Source organism: Piliocolobus tephrosceles, chromosome 8 (genome assembly GCF_002776525.5).
Source record: "Piliocolobus tephrosceles isolate RC106 chromosome 8, ASM277652v3, whole genome shotgun sequence".
In the NCBI taxonomy this organism is placed as follows: Eukaryota; Metazoa; Chordata; class Mammalia; order Primates; family Cercopithecidae; genus Piliocolobus; species Piliocolobus tephrosceles.
This window is the reverse complement of record NC_045441.1, coordinates 79,946,308-79,961,205: the sequence shown is the minus strand read 5'-3', so window position 1 is coordinate 79,961,205 and position 14,898 is coordinate 79,946,308. Positions and strand designations below refer to the sequence as shown.

The 14,898-nt window shown below is 37.8% G+C and overlaps 1 protein-coding gene across 4 annotated transcripts in view; it reads left to right on the top strand.

Moving 5' to 3' along the window:
* Positions 1 to 14,898, top strand: part of ANKIB1 (ankyrin repeat and IBR domain containing 1) — a 153,333-nt gene that overhangs the window by 38,630 nt on the left and 99,805 nt on the right. Inside the window, exon 1 of one of the 4 annotated variants that reach the window (XM_023226682.2) lies at positions 2,345 to 3,072. The exons of the other annotated variants lie outside the window; for them this stretch is intronic. The gene's annotated coding sequence lies outside the window, so the exon portion shown is untranslated. Of the gene's footprint in view, positions 1 to 2,344; positions 3,073 to 14,898 lie in introns of those variants that run through there. 4 annotated transcript variants of the gene reach the window in all.

Sequence of the window (14,898 nt, the reverse complement as noted above, 5' to 3'; positions counted from 1 at the left end):
AAAAAAAAAAAAAAAAAAAAAAAAAAAAAAAAAATTACCCAGGCATGATGATGCGTGTCTGTGGTCCTAGCTACTCAGGAGGCTAAGGTGGGAAGATTGCTTGAGCCCAGGAGTTCAAGGTTTCGGTGAGCTATGATCATACCACTGTACTCCAGCCTGGGCTACAGAATGAGACCCTATCTCAAAATAAATAAATAATAAAATAAAGATTTTTTTAAACAAGGAAAAAGAAAGTGCAGAAGCTGGGCCAGCCTCTGCTGTCTCATAGTCAGGGCTGTTAGGTGTAATCATAGGCTCAGCAGTCAGTTTGAGTTCAAAGTGCTGAAGACACTTAGGAAGGCAGCATGGGAAGTTTTCCTTCAGGAAAAGAGGAACACTTCCAAAAACAGTTCTGAAAAACAGATCATTTCCTATGCCTCCATAGGTGCCAGGTTTTTGTTTTATGTCTTGTTACAAAATGTGTCCCATTTAACAATCTTAACTTCATAATTTTTCAGCTACCTCTTGTTCTCATCCAGAGTTTTTATCCCAAAAGGTTGAGTGCAAGAGGGACAAAAGCATTTTCTTAGAACAATATATTTATATAATTTGGCCAGAAAGATACATTATATTCAGGAATTGGTCAGGATGAACTCTGAATTTTCAAAAATTTTCATAATGAATTTACATAACTTCCCCACGCTTTTTTTCCTAACCAATTACCTGGTGAGCAGCCTAGGAAAAAATCCCTTTTTGGGAAAAGCTTCCTTTAATAATCAAACTGTCTCTCTAAGATGTGTGTGCGAGGAGAAAGGTAAGGGAAGTAGACTCGGGTTTAGCAATCTATTGTTGTAAGTTGCAACGAATCAAGAAACCCGAACACAAGGCAAAAGCGGTGAGGCATCCCCTAGGGCAGTGGTCCCCAAACTTTTTGGTACTGGGGACCGGTTATGTGAAGACAGTTTTTCCACATACAACAGAGTAGGGATGGTGTCGGGATGAAACTCTTCTACCTCAGATCATCAGGCATAATGAGCACACAGCCTAGATCCCTTGTGTGTGCAGTTCACAATAGAGTTTGCGCTCCTATGAGAATCTAATGCTGCACTGATCTGACAGGAGGCAGAACTCGGGGTAATGCTCACTTGCCCACTGCTCACCTCCTACTGTGTTGCCTGGTTCCTAATAGGCCATGGACAGGTACCAGGCTACAGCCCGGGGATTGGGGACCCCTGCCCTAAAGGGAGTCCAGAGTCCAGTCTGTCAGGAATAGGTGTGGAGGGGTCATACTCCTTGTGATGTGCCCCAACTTGTAGGTTTTGGCAGGAATCACTAATTAAGAATGCAATTAGCTACTTCATCGAAATATAGAGTCGATCAGCAGCTCAATTTTAGATTGTCCCATCAGAGAATAAGTCCTTTCCTGTGGGCATTTGGATGTGACCCAGACAATCCAGCTGGCATCTATTGATATTTTTCATAGTTCAGGGCCGACAGGGAGGTGTCCTAAATTTGCAGCAGTCCCAGAGTCAGAGTTCTGTTCATTGAGCCTGTTCCTGCTTTTCGTTCAGCAGAGCTCATGCCGAGAGGCTGAAACAGCCCATATCAGACAGTTTTAGCTAATAGGCCCAGGTAATTAGGACCTGTGAATTTAACATTCCCAAAAAGCTTGCAGTTCGTCTTTGCAGCAAGAAAGCTGAGACTCTGCAAAACCAGACAGCTGTGTTCCATATCCAAGTGACAAGCAAGGCTTTTTCTTAAGCCTTTTTTATCATGACAACCTTAGAGTCCAAATTGACCCACTCAAAAAAAAAAAAAAAAAAACAACACACACACACAAACACACACACACACACATACACATCAGGATGAAAAACTGTCAGCCTCTAAGGGTCAGAATCTGATTTTATAAGAGCTCATTAGTAAATAAAAACTGGTTTTTAAAACTAAATGTGTACCTGCATCTAGAAATTGCTTCCTTTTAACTGCAGACATTCTAGCAGGCAAAAATCATCAGCTATGGAGACTTACTCTGTTTCTGATACTCAAAAAGTGTTCTGCTCACCAGCAGCAGAAAGCAAGGGAGTTTTGTCCCATTAACGGTTCTTCTTTTCGGCTTTCCTGATTGGGATGATCCCTCTAGCATTTATGAAATTATAAACATATAACGTTTTACATCACTTTCATCATACATCCAGATGCAATGCCCACAAAATACAAAATGATTTTGTGAAAATTTCCTTTTTCCTATTTAATTACACGTTTATTTAAACTCGTAGCAGTAAATTTCTCATTTATAGGTTCATATTACAGTGGTGGGAGGGTGGGAAGATTTGTGTAGATCTTGGATGGAACGCAAGGGTGATGGGGTTGGTGCAGCAGCAGCTAGGCTTAAGAAACATTTGGAGGGCACCCCCTGTCTTTTTTTCCTCTGAGTTTATCTAAAGCTTTACTCCAGCCTTGGGAGTTGATTTAACCTTTATCCCTGGCACTTGGAGGAGAAAACAGTGTAAACTTTTAACATTTTTTGCCCACTCAGTGCGCACTTTTAGTAATATTTGGACTCTTTCTCCTCCTATCTCAGGAAAGAACAGAAACAAAAGACATCACCTTGGATGTATCCCCCAACCCCCAACTTTAGCCAAAATTGCCAGAGCAGCCAGGGGATCAGCCGGTGAACTCTCCCAGCATTGGATCTGTCATTCTCAAATCTCACTGGCAACTTTTATCTCTCATAACAAAAAGCAGCTTACCTACTGTTTCATATTATGAATAATTCCATAGCTGCCCAGGCGTCAAAGGTTTGTGATATTCATCCTTTCTTTTCCCAAACAATGCATTTGCCATATTTTAGTGGGATGGTCTGGTAAATCCCGCTTCTGACACCACCTTTTTCAGGGGTCCTCAAGACCACCGCCAGGTTCAGTGATTCTCTTAGAGAGCTCACAGGACTCAGCATATAGTTCAAAGCTAAACTTAACGGGAAAAGGATTTGAAGCAAAATCAGCAAAGGGAAAAGGTTCATGGAGTGAAGCCCAAAGGAAACCAGGCGCAAGCTTCCAAGAGTCTTCTTCCCATGGAATCATACAATATGTATGTAATTTATATAATTTATCCAGCGTTGAATTATGACAATGTATATGAAATGTAATCTGCCAAAGAAGTTCTTTAGAGACTCAGTGTCCAAGGTTTTGATTGACAGCTGGTCACGTAGGTACCTTCTGACTAGCATGTACCGATATTCCAGACTTTCCGAAGAAAAGCAGGTGATTAGCATGTACCACATTATTTATACAAACAATTATGGCACTTTGAAGGATTCCTGAGTGGTGGGAACCCTCCTGAAATCCAAGTTCCCAGACACCAGCCATGGATCAACCTTGCAAGAGGCTTTTCTAAGGATAGCCTTCTGAAGCCTGCTATGCTAACTCTTTTCCAAATAATAAAGTAGAACGTCCTCAGACAAATGGGGCTGAAATTGTAATATTGAATAAACTTAATTTACCTTAATAAATTCATTTAGGTTCAGCAGGACAATGAAGAATTAAAAAGGAGAGCTCCTAGGAGTGAAATAGTTTTGTACTCTGACACAATATAATACCTCTGGATTTACCCCTGTAGTGATGATAATGGGTAATAAACAGTACCTAATGGTGGAGGACACAGCAAAATTAGGAAGACTCAATGACTTTGCAACAGTGGGTGGTGGAGCGAGTTCTTTTCCAGTGAATATAATCTAAACAGTTTTGTACTGTAGCAATTTGTAGTTTTTTTTTGTAGTTAGTTTGAGAAAGGAAATTATTGTCTTCTAATATTTTGTGAACTTGTGCTAATTTTTTATGTACATAAGTATTAAAGGTATATTAGAGAGAAATCAGTTCCCCAAAGTGTAAACATAGAATTCACTTTTTAAAAAAATTTCAAGCATTTAACACTGCTTAAAAGCAGTAAAAATTACTTCAAAAGATATTTGACTATAGATTTCTAAACTTCCATAATTGTGTGTAATTTTTATCTTTTTTCTTTAGTAGAAAATGTGATTGATTTAGGTTTATGGGGCCTCATTTGAGGCTAAAAGTTCACCTTTTGGGGCATAAGTATTTTTTTTCTTTCTCTCTTTTTTGAGACGGGGTCTCTGTCACCCAGGCTGGAGTTCAGTGGCGCCATCTCGGTGCACCACACCCTCTGCTCCCCAGGCTCAAGTGATCCTCTCACCTCAGCCTCCCAAGTAGCTGGCATTACAGACACATGCCACCATGCTTGGCTATTTTTTTGTATTTTTAGTAGAGACAGGGTTTTGCCCTGTTGCCCAGGCTGGTCTTGCCAAGCAATCTGCCTACCTCTGCCTCCCAAAGTGCTGAGATTACAGGCACGAGCCACCATACCCGGCCAACATAAGTAATTTTTGTGTCTGTCTTAGATGCATTAGCTTTGATACCTTGGCTTCCTAATTCCAAGATAAACTGTTCCAGTTTAACATTTTCACTTGTATTTTTGCATTAAGGACAATAAATTATTCAAAAATTATGAAAGCCAACACTGAGTAGACATGCTGAAGTTGCTAAAATTAAACTCTTTGCTGACAGCACCGTAGTGTAAGAGCTTGAAATATTTTTATTTTTCAGTCACTGTATAAAATCCTAAATTCAAAGTTTGAGAAATAGTTGTGAAGGGGGAAGTTAAAGCATAACACAACATTTTGAGTAGTGGAAAAGTCAAATGTATAAAAGCTGAATAGTGCCTATGAAAATTTTCAGCTATCTGAAAATTTACTTATTTAGAGAGCTGTGATCATTATAGGTAATTGTGTTTTCATGGGAAATAAAAAAGTAAGAGTGATGTTTCATACAGTAGTTGTATTCCAAGTTTCAACAGTTTTCTGCTTGTAGACCTCATGCTAGCTATTTTCAGTGTTCATTTGCCAGTTTGGCAAAAAGAAGCAGGCTTTTGAATATAGCTTTTGCAGCTATTTTCATTTCTTCTGTAACTACAGTATCCTTTTTTACACTGTGAAAGCTATGTAGATCTAAAAGATATCTAAGAGGAGCCAGAATATGTTATATTATCTCCTTGCTTACTGAGAAACCTCAGACAGCCAAACTGCCATAGATGTTTTTATTACTCTCATAATACTTTTGTGTTTATGTAGCCATTTTATTTGGAATGCTGCCATGTTAAGATACTGGAATAACAGAAAAGTGAATTTTAATTCTGGAATTTATATTATAGGGAAGTTGCTTTCTCGGTTAAAAGATTTTTCTCAGCTCAGGTAATTTTCACTACCCTCTAATGCTTGGAAGTTTTCCTGGAAACGGGGTATTCATGAACTTCTTCCAGAGTAAAGCCACATTGGACTTCAACTTAATATGCAGTTTGTTAAGCTAAGCCCCAAATCTCCTAAACCAGACTTCATTTTTAGCAGCATTTCAGACTAAGACCTCTTTGCTCCCTGCCAAAGGTATGTATGTTTTGCACGTACTCCCAGTATAAGGTCTGTCTCCTGCTCCTGGTTTTGTACTTAGGAATTCTGTGTCCCTTTCAGTTAGTACGGTCATGTGCCACATAACAATATTTTGATCTACCACAATGGTCCCGTAAGATTATAAATGGAACTGAAAAAATTCCTATTGCCTAATGACCTCGTAACATCACTGTATAATTATTTTATTTTTTAAATAAATTTAATATGGCCTAAGTGTAGAGTGTTTATATTTTAATTTAATTTTATTTTATTTTGAGACTGGGTCTCACTCTGTTTCCCAGGCTGGAGTGCAGTGACGCAGTCTCGGCTCACTGCAACCTCCGTCTCCCTGGCTCAGGTGACCCTCCTGCCTCCGCTTCCTGAGTAGCTGAGACTATAGGCATGTGCCACCAGGCCCAGCTAATTTTTATATTTTTAGTAGAGACGGAGTTTCATCATGTTGGCCAGGCTGGTCTCCGTCTCCTGACCTCGTGATCCCCCTACCTCAGCCTCCCAAAGTGCTGGGATTACAGGCATGAGCCACTGTGCCCGGCCACTTTCCTTATTCTTTACTTTAGATGAATACAAGTTAACTTTTCAATATAATATTTGTGACATTTAAACTACACCTTATGTTCATTAATGTTTGCACTCAGGACAGTTTTTTTGTTTATAACAATGCATAGAATACCTTAGATTTTAACAATCTATTTTAGTAATAAGACGAAGATAAAGAGTCAAAAAAAAAAAAAAAATCTACCCAGCCTCTACTTCAAGATTTAACCATGAAAGCTCCACTCATAAAACCTCCAAACATTCACGGCTTGTTCACTCATATTGGGGAGTCAGGGCGCATAAGGAACAGAGGCTATAGTGTGTTACCTATGGGGAACATAAAATTTCTCAGTAGACTCTGTCCTGATTGCCGTTACATTTCTAAAGGCCTTCTTTATTGTCAGTTGGTCAATCAGATTCAGCCTTTTTATTGCAAATCATTTTCTGAGTGAACTACACTAGTTTCATCTTACTGTAATACTTTCTAATCCTTTTATTGTTATTGTTTGTTTCCTAAATCTTTATGGACTTAAAAACTAGTTGGCCAATATTTGACATCTCAGTTCTTAAAAGAATAAATGGGGGAAATTAGCATTAAGTCATTTTGATTTTTAAAAATTCATATTTTCTTAGCATTTTATTTTCTTTTTTCATTTGTTCCTTCCTTTACCTTTCTTCATTCATTCGTTTGTTTGTTCCTTCTTTCTTTCTTTTCTTTTTTCACATAGTGAAGTACATAATGTATTGTCCTAAATGAAACTTGTTATTTACTCATGGCCCAGCTTAATAATTTGTAAGTGATTGCATATAGATTAGATATTTGTTACCCAAAATAGTAGTGAATAGCATTGATTTTTCTTGGAGTGACCTTTCTACTTTTTTTCCAGTGAACTACTGGTCCTTCAAGGGTTTGTGAATTTAGGACATTGTTTTTATTTTATTCAGTGACATTCTGTAGCCAAATTTAGGATAAGCTTTTTAGGTATCTAGCGTAGAAGGTAATTATTTACTTAGAACAAGCCGTGAATGTTTGGAGGTTTTATGAGTGGAGCTTTCATGGTTAAATCTTGAAGTAGAGGCTGGGTAGACTTTTTTTTTTTTTTTTTTTTTGAGACAGAGCCTCTCTCTGTTGCCCAGACTGAAGTGCAGTGGCACTATCTCGGCTCACTGCAACCTCTGCCTCCCGGGTTCAAGCGATTTCCCGCAAATTTTTGTGTTTTTAGTAGATGGGGTTTCACCATGTTGGCCAGGCTGATCTCAAACTCCTGACCTCAAGTGATCCACCCACCTCGGCCTCCCGAAGTGTTAGGATTACAGGCGTGAGCCACTGCATCCGGCCTAGGCTGGGTAGATTTAACTGTAGTTCTTTCTAGTCCTATAATTTTTTAAATTCACACAAATTTTATACTATAAACATTTTTCATATAGAAAAGTATAAGGCGTGTTTTTATATTGGTAGACTTTGTAGTCTTAAATGGAAGATAAGCTATGTTAGATAATTTCTTATGAATTGTGAAGCTCTGTGTGTGTTATCAAATTTAATCTTTACAATAGCCTTCTAAAATGAATATTATTTTCTAGATGAGAAACCCTCAGTTGTCATTAAAATACTTGCCAAGTTCTAGACTAGCTCTATCTTAAATGCTCTTTAACTCACTAAACTATATTGCATTAATTATTCTGGCATAGGAAACAAGATCTATACATAACACTGAATTACACTGGCCAAGTTCAGAGTAGACAAAATAATAAATGAGCTATCATTTCAGAAATAGGAAATACCACTAAAAACTATGATGACCTAAAATTAAGTTGAGAATGTTAAAGCTGAAGCCAAACTCTTAGGGTAGGAATCAAAGGGTTCAGCCCTACCTAGCTATACAGCTTTACCTCTGCTTATTCCCTGTGCAAATCCCCAGCTTCAGGCAAACTCATTGTACTTAAAAACACTTTGATGATGTAGCCTTAGTTATGCAATTCCTAAGTTTGCCTTTATTCTGTCACCTATAGAAAACCATTGGAGATTTTATAGAAATGTAATTTAATGACTACTACTACCCCTTCACCTATAAGTTAAATATGGTCAGATCTTGAACCCTGGTGTCCCTGAAGCTGACTGTAATATCCCATGCCCTAACAGATAGAGGCCATTCTCCTTATTTCTCTCCAAATGAGATATTTTAATGTTGGACCTGATTACCAGCATGTGTACCTTTTAGTAGAAGGTGTGCATATTGTACCTAGATTCCAGCAGCTGTTTTAAACCTTTCCTCCGCTTCCTTTGTCTCTTTTCACCATCAGGGAAATCTAGTGTAGAGGGACCAGTGGACCTTGTGATTTACATGTGGCCCAGCTTAATAATTTGAGTTAAGAGATTGCATAGAGGTTCGATGTTTGGTGCCAAAAATCATAGTAAATAACATTGATTTTTCTTGGAGTGGCCTATTTATTTTCTAGAAGACAACTTGTCTTTCAAGGGTTTGTGAATTTGGGATATTATCCTTATTTTGTTCCATTTGTTGCTTTATTTTATTGGGTGATTAATAACCCATACCGCTATGTGTACATCTTTAAGGGTTTCTTTGAGAAAACACTATTTAAAATATATCCAGAATCCAAACAACTTCTCAACACCTGCGTTGCTACATTCCTGGTACAAGAACCTATCAGCTGTTGCCTGGTTTACCCTAGTAACCTGCAAATTGGCCTTCCTGTTTCTATTCATGCTTTCCTGCAGTCTCTTCCCAAAACACAGGAGCTAGAATCGTTTTCACCTTTTTATTTTTAAGTACTTTTAGACTTATGGAAAGGTTGCAAAAATAGTACAGAGAGTTTCTGTATGCCCTTCACCCTCATGTTAACACCTTGCATTAACCATAGTTATCAAAAGTAAGAAATTAACATTGGTACAGTACTGCTAACTAAACTATTTACTGTGTTTAGATTTCACCAGTTTTCCATTAATGTCATTTTATCCATTTCAGAATCCAGTCTGGGGCCCTATATGGCATTTAGTTTTCTTTCTCCTTAGTCTCCTTTAAACTGTGAACAGTTGTGCTGTCTTGTTTTGATGTCCTTGATGCTTTTGAAGAGTACTTGCCAGTTATTTGTAGAACATCTCTCAACTTGAGTTTCTGTGATATTTTCTCATATTGGGTGGATGTTACAAATTTTTTCACAAGAGTACTACTGAACTTATGTGCCTTTTTTAGTGCATCAGGTTGGGGTACAGGATGTCAATAGGTAACAGGTGGTGTTTTCTGGTCAGAGTATTATCTCCTGTGCTTCTCCACTGTGAATTGCTGTTTTTTACATTCTAATTTTGAAATATCTTGGGGGAGATGCTTTGAGTCCATGCAAATATCATGTTTCTTCTCAAACTTCTGTCCACGAATTTTTAAATTCATCTAGTGCAGTAAGGCAAGAAAAATAAACTGAAGACATGCAGATATAAAAGGGAAAAAAAGGCTGGGCGCGGTGGCTCACACCTGTAATCCCAGCACTTTGGGAGGCCAAGGCGGGTAGATCATGAGGTTAGGAGACCGAGACCATCCTGGCTAATACGGTGAAACCCCGTCTCTACTAAAAATACAAAAAAATTAGCCAGGCGTGGCGGCATGCGCCTTTAGTCCCAGCTATTCGGGAGGCTGAAGCAGGAGAGTGGCCTGAACCTGGGAGGTGGAGATTGCAGTGAGCCGAGATTGCGCCACTGCACTCCAGACTGGGCGACAGAGCAAGACTCCGTCTCAAAAAAGAAAGGGGGGGGGAACTGCCACCATTCATGGATAATACAAATCTACTTTAGACAATCCCAAAAAAATCCATGAAAAAGAAAAACAAAACCTAGAACTAATAAGTGAATTTAGCACATTTTCAGAATATGGGGTCAATATGCAAATTCAATTGTATTTCTGTATTCTAGATATGAACTCTTGGCATTTGACATTTTCTAAAGCACCATTCATAATGGCACCCCCCAAAAAGAAATACTTAGGTGTAAATCTAACAAATATGTGTACCATTTGTATGATACAAACTACAAAACTGTCACTGAAAATCAATTACAGAAGACATAAATAGAAATACCATGTTCATGGATTAGGAGACTTAGTATTGTTAAAATGTTTGTTCTCCCAGTAATCAAGACAATATAGAATTGCTAAAAAGAGACACACAGAAAAATAGAACACAGTCAATTGGCTTTTTACGAAGATACAAAGGGAACTCAATGGAGAAGGGAAAATCTTTTCAACAAATGGTGCTGGAACTATTGGATGTTTATGTGCAAAACACCTTACATACAAATTTGCTCAAAGTGAAATATTTGCAAATTACATTTCTAACAAAGGACTTTTTATAGCATCTATTTGGATCTCAAATTCAATAATATTTCATCTTAAAAATGGGCAAAAGATTATTTAAACAGACACTTTACAAATCAAGATGTATGCATGGCAGATAAGCATGAAAGCATGTTCAACATCATTCGTCATTAGGGAAATGAAATGAAAACCGCTGTACAGTACTGCTACACATCCATTGTAATGGCTACCAAAAAAGAAAAAAAAAAAAAATCCCACTAACTAGAAACTGACAATTCTAAATGCTGACCAGGGTTCAGAATAACTCTGAATGCTCTGAATCCTGGTACACTTGCTCTGAAAACCAATTTGGTGGTTTCTTATAAAGTTAAACATGTGACTTAGTACATATCCCAGCAATTCCACTCTTGGATATTTACTCAAGAGAAATTAAAACTTACGTTCATTTAAAGCCTATATATGAATGTTATGGCAGCCTTAATAATTGCCCCAACTGGAAGCAACCAAGTTGTCCTTCAATAAGTGAATGATTAGACCAGTAGTGGTATACCCATACAGTGGAATACTATTCAATAATAATAAGGGTTAAACTATTGATTTATGTATCAACATGGATAAATCTTAAATGCCTTTTTCTTAAAATGTTAAGCAAGAGCCAAGAAAGATCAAGCTCAAAAACCTGCACACAGAATAAATCAAAGCCTTACAGTGTTCATATGTGTATCCCCACTGAAATATAAACTTCATAAATGTAGTGATTTTTATCCATTTGTTCATTTGTATTTGTTGACTGAAGAAAGTAGATATTAATACTGCTGGTTTACAGTTGAGGAAACATCTCAAAGAGGTTAAGTTACTTGGTAAAGTAGATAACAAGCTGACTTCTACCACACTGCTTCTCACCATCACATTTCTGGCTGCTACTTTTGGCTTAGCATAGTTTCAAAATTAGTCCATGGTTCTAAACTCTGACATGCATTATAATCAACTGGGAAGCTTTTAAATTTCCCACTCTGGCCTCGTCCCCCTTAAGACCAGTTGAAATCATCTCCTCAGGTGATTCTGATGCACAGTGACAAAATTACCATTGGTCAATAAATGCATGCTGACTGGGTGAATGAACAGGTTGAGAGCTTAGTATTTTATCTGCCCACATACTTTTTGTCCACTGACTTTTCTTTTTTCTGCTGTCTTGTTTTCTTTCTTTACCTTACCCTTTGAAAGTTAAGTCTGACTCTATCACCCAGGCTGGAGTATAGTAGCACTATCTCGGCTCACTGCAACTTCCGCCTCCTGGGCTCAAGCCATTCTTCCACCTCAGCCTCTCAAGTAGCTGGGACTACAGGGGCACACCACCACACCTGGCTAATTTTTGTATTTTTTATAGAGACAGAGTTTCGCCATGTTGGCCAGGCTGTCTTGAACTCCTGGGCTCAAGCAATCCTCCTGCCTCAGCCTCCCAAAGTTCTGGAATTACAGGCGTAAGCCACTGTGCCCAGCCCATCCTCTGCTTTTCTTGAAGTATTATTACAGTAACCATTAGAGCGTTTCTTTGGAATTTGAGCTTCCTGGAATCTTAGAAATTCATCTGTTTGATTTCAGCCTACAGTGGGATGGGGTTGTGTGGAGACCTGCTGCCTGAACTTCCTTCCTGTTTCTCTACTGGCTAAAGAGTTTAGTTATAGATTTAAGGTTGTTGTTATCAGTAGTGCAGATAATTGCAGAAGACTAAATTGTGTATGTGTATGAAAGTGTGTGTGTGTGTGTGTGTATATATATATTGGGACCTGCTGCCTGAATGAACTTTCTGCTTGTTTCTCTACTGGCTAAAGAGTTTAGTTGTAGATTTAAGGTTGTTATTATCAATAGTACAGATAACTGCAGAAGACTAAATTGAGTATGAGTGTGTGTGTGTGACCCATATCCAGTTAAAATGAAGAATGGGAGTCAGTTATATACTTCTATATAGTTACTATTTTTACTAAAAATATTTTTATGGGAATAGTTGAATTAGGATTTGGTTATTTATTTCTGAAGAACTTCATCTTCTGTAAAAGATTTCTAGGAGTAGTTTGTTAATTTAAGTACTGTTGAGTTTTTGTTGCAGATTATTAACCTATCAATGGTGCAGTTGGGAGACAGAGATTTGAAGCTAGAATTACACACTTATTTGTGGGAGTTGAAAGTCAAAATAATTGAAGCCATGGAGATAGAAAGTAGAAGAATGGCTATCAGAGGCTGAGAAGGGTTGTTGCGGGGTGAAGGGGAACTGGGGATGGTTGATGGGTACAAAAAAAAAATAGAGTGAATAAGATCTTGCTATCACAGTAGAGTGATGATAAAATTTATTGTACATTTAAAAATGACTCTAAGAATATAATTGGGCTAGGTGCAGTGGCTCACACCTATAATCTCAGCATTTTGGGAGGCCAAGGTGGGCAGATCACCTGAAGTCAGGAGTTCAAGACCAGCCTGGCCAAAATGGCGAAACCCCGTCTCCACTACAAATACAAAAATTAGTCGGTTGTGGTGGTGTATGCCTGTAGTTCCAGCTACTTGGGAGTCTGAGGCATGAGAATCGCTTGAACTTGGGAGGCGGAGGTTGCAGTAAGCTGGGATTGCACTGCTCCACTCCAATTTGGGCAAGAGAGCAAGATCCTGCCTCAAAAAAAAAAAAAAAAATTATAATCGGTTTGTTTGTAATACAAAGGACAAATGCTTGAGGTGGTGGATACCCCATTTGCCCTGGTGTGATTATCATGGATTGCATGCCTGTTTCAAAATATCTCATGTACTCCCTAAGTATATACACCTACTATGTATCCACAAAAGTAAAAATTTTAAAAAAGAAAGCTAGAGTTATAAAGGCATTCACAATTAAAAGTTAATCAGAAATTAAGTAAAACTTTCTGGAGTCCATCAACAGGCTACATTTTTCTTTTCTTTTTTTTTTTTTTCTGAGACTGAGTCTCACACTGTGGCCCGGGCTGCAGTGCAGTGGCATGATCTCAGCTCACTGCAAGCTCCACCTCCCAAGTTCAACTGATTCTCCTGCCGCAGCCTCCTGAGTAGCGGGTATTACAGGCACCCACCACCATGCCCGGCTAATTTTTTGTATTTTTAGTAGAGACAGGGTTTTACTGTGTTGGCCAGGCTGGTCTTGAACGCCTTGACCTCGTGGTCCACCTGCCTCAGGCTCCCAAAGTGCTGGGATTACAGGTGTGAGCCACCATGCCCAACCCAGGCTACATTTTTCTTCTTCTCATTAAATACTTATCTTCTTCTCATTAAATACTTACAGTAGTAAAGCTGTGCTTTACTACTCAGATGATGAAACTTTGCCCCAGTTTTCCTATAAAGAAGTAGAAGTCCAAAATAAGGAATTCTTTTTGCCTCTTTGGTACTCCAATGCTTGCCTCATGAAGCTCTATACATAGACATATTTTGGAGTTCCAGAAATATTACTTGAGGTTTTGATTCAAACAAAGAGAGAATAGTCACCTAAGGCAATAATAGCTGTGGCTAGGGAAAAGGATACATGTGGCAAATTTCTAGGCAAGGTTTGTGAAGATAAATCTGAGGGGAATTGAGCTGTGACCATTTAAATGATGCATTTCTTAGTGACTTTCAGGCTCATCGATCAAAATTTTAAAATGAAACAGATATGAAAATAACTGAAAGCCACAAAATGACTTCTCAATGCCATTACCCTTTTCAACTAACAGTAATATTTAATGCACATTTAGAGTATTATTGATTTTTTTAAAAAAAACTTGTTACTTTGAATGAGTACCCCATAACATTACTTTCTTAGATATTTATTTTTTTACTTCTTAAATACAAATTATTTTTCTTATAGAATATTTCACTAAACTGCTAATGTAAATCTCAGAAAATGTGCTATTTATTAATCTAATCGAGAACTCTGAAAATGTTTATAATTTGAGTTGTATTCTATTAAGGACCAAAACAACTGAAAGTTTCCAAATAGTAGCTGTATTATATTGTGTATAGTGTGGGAGAGAACGGTTTGCTCCTCTTATTCAAGATGAAACAATAAAAGTATAATATTTTAGGCTAAAGGTTTAGCAACCCTCTGAAAAATTAAATAAAAACTTAATTATGTCATATGATCCAATTAATATATACCTGTTTATGTTGTGTATATGCATATGTATTTTATACACACAAACACACACATACACATTTAAATAGCATAGTTGTGTATCAGAATGCTACCAGTGGTTTTCTTGCAGTAAACCATGAGCTTTTAAATTCTTTCTTTGTTCATATATTCAAAAAGTTCTACTGTATGTATGTATTTGCATATTTAAAATGAAAAAGTCAATAGTAAAGAACCCTTAAAAAACTCAAATGGTGACCTCATTACATACAGTAATGGGCCAGAAACTGTGCTGCTATAGTAAGTAGGTAGTTAATGCCTACCTCCAGAATAGGCTTGACAGACATCTTGCCCTGATATTTAGCTTTAGGGCTCCAGAAGCCTTTTATAGAGTAGTGTCTGCACGTTGAAAATCACATAAAGAGCTTAAATACCTGTGCCTGGGTGCTTCCCCTAGA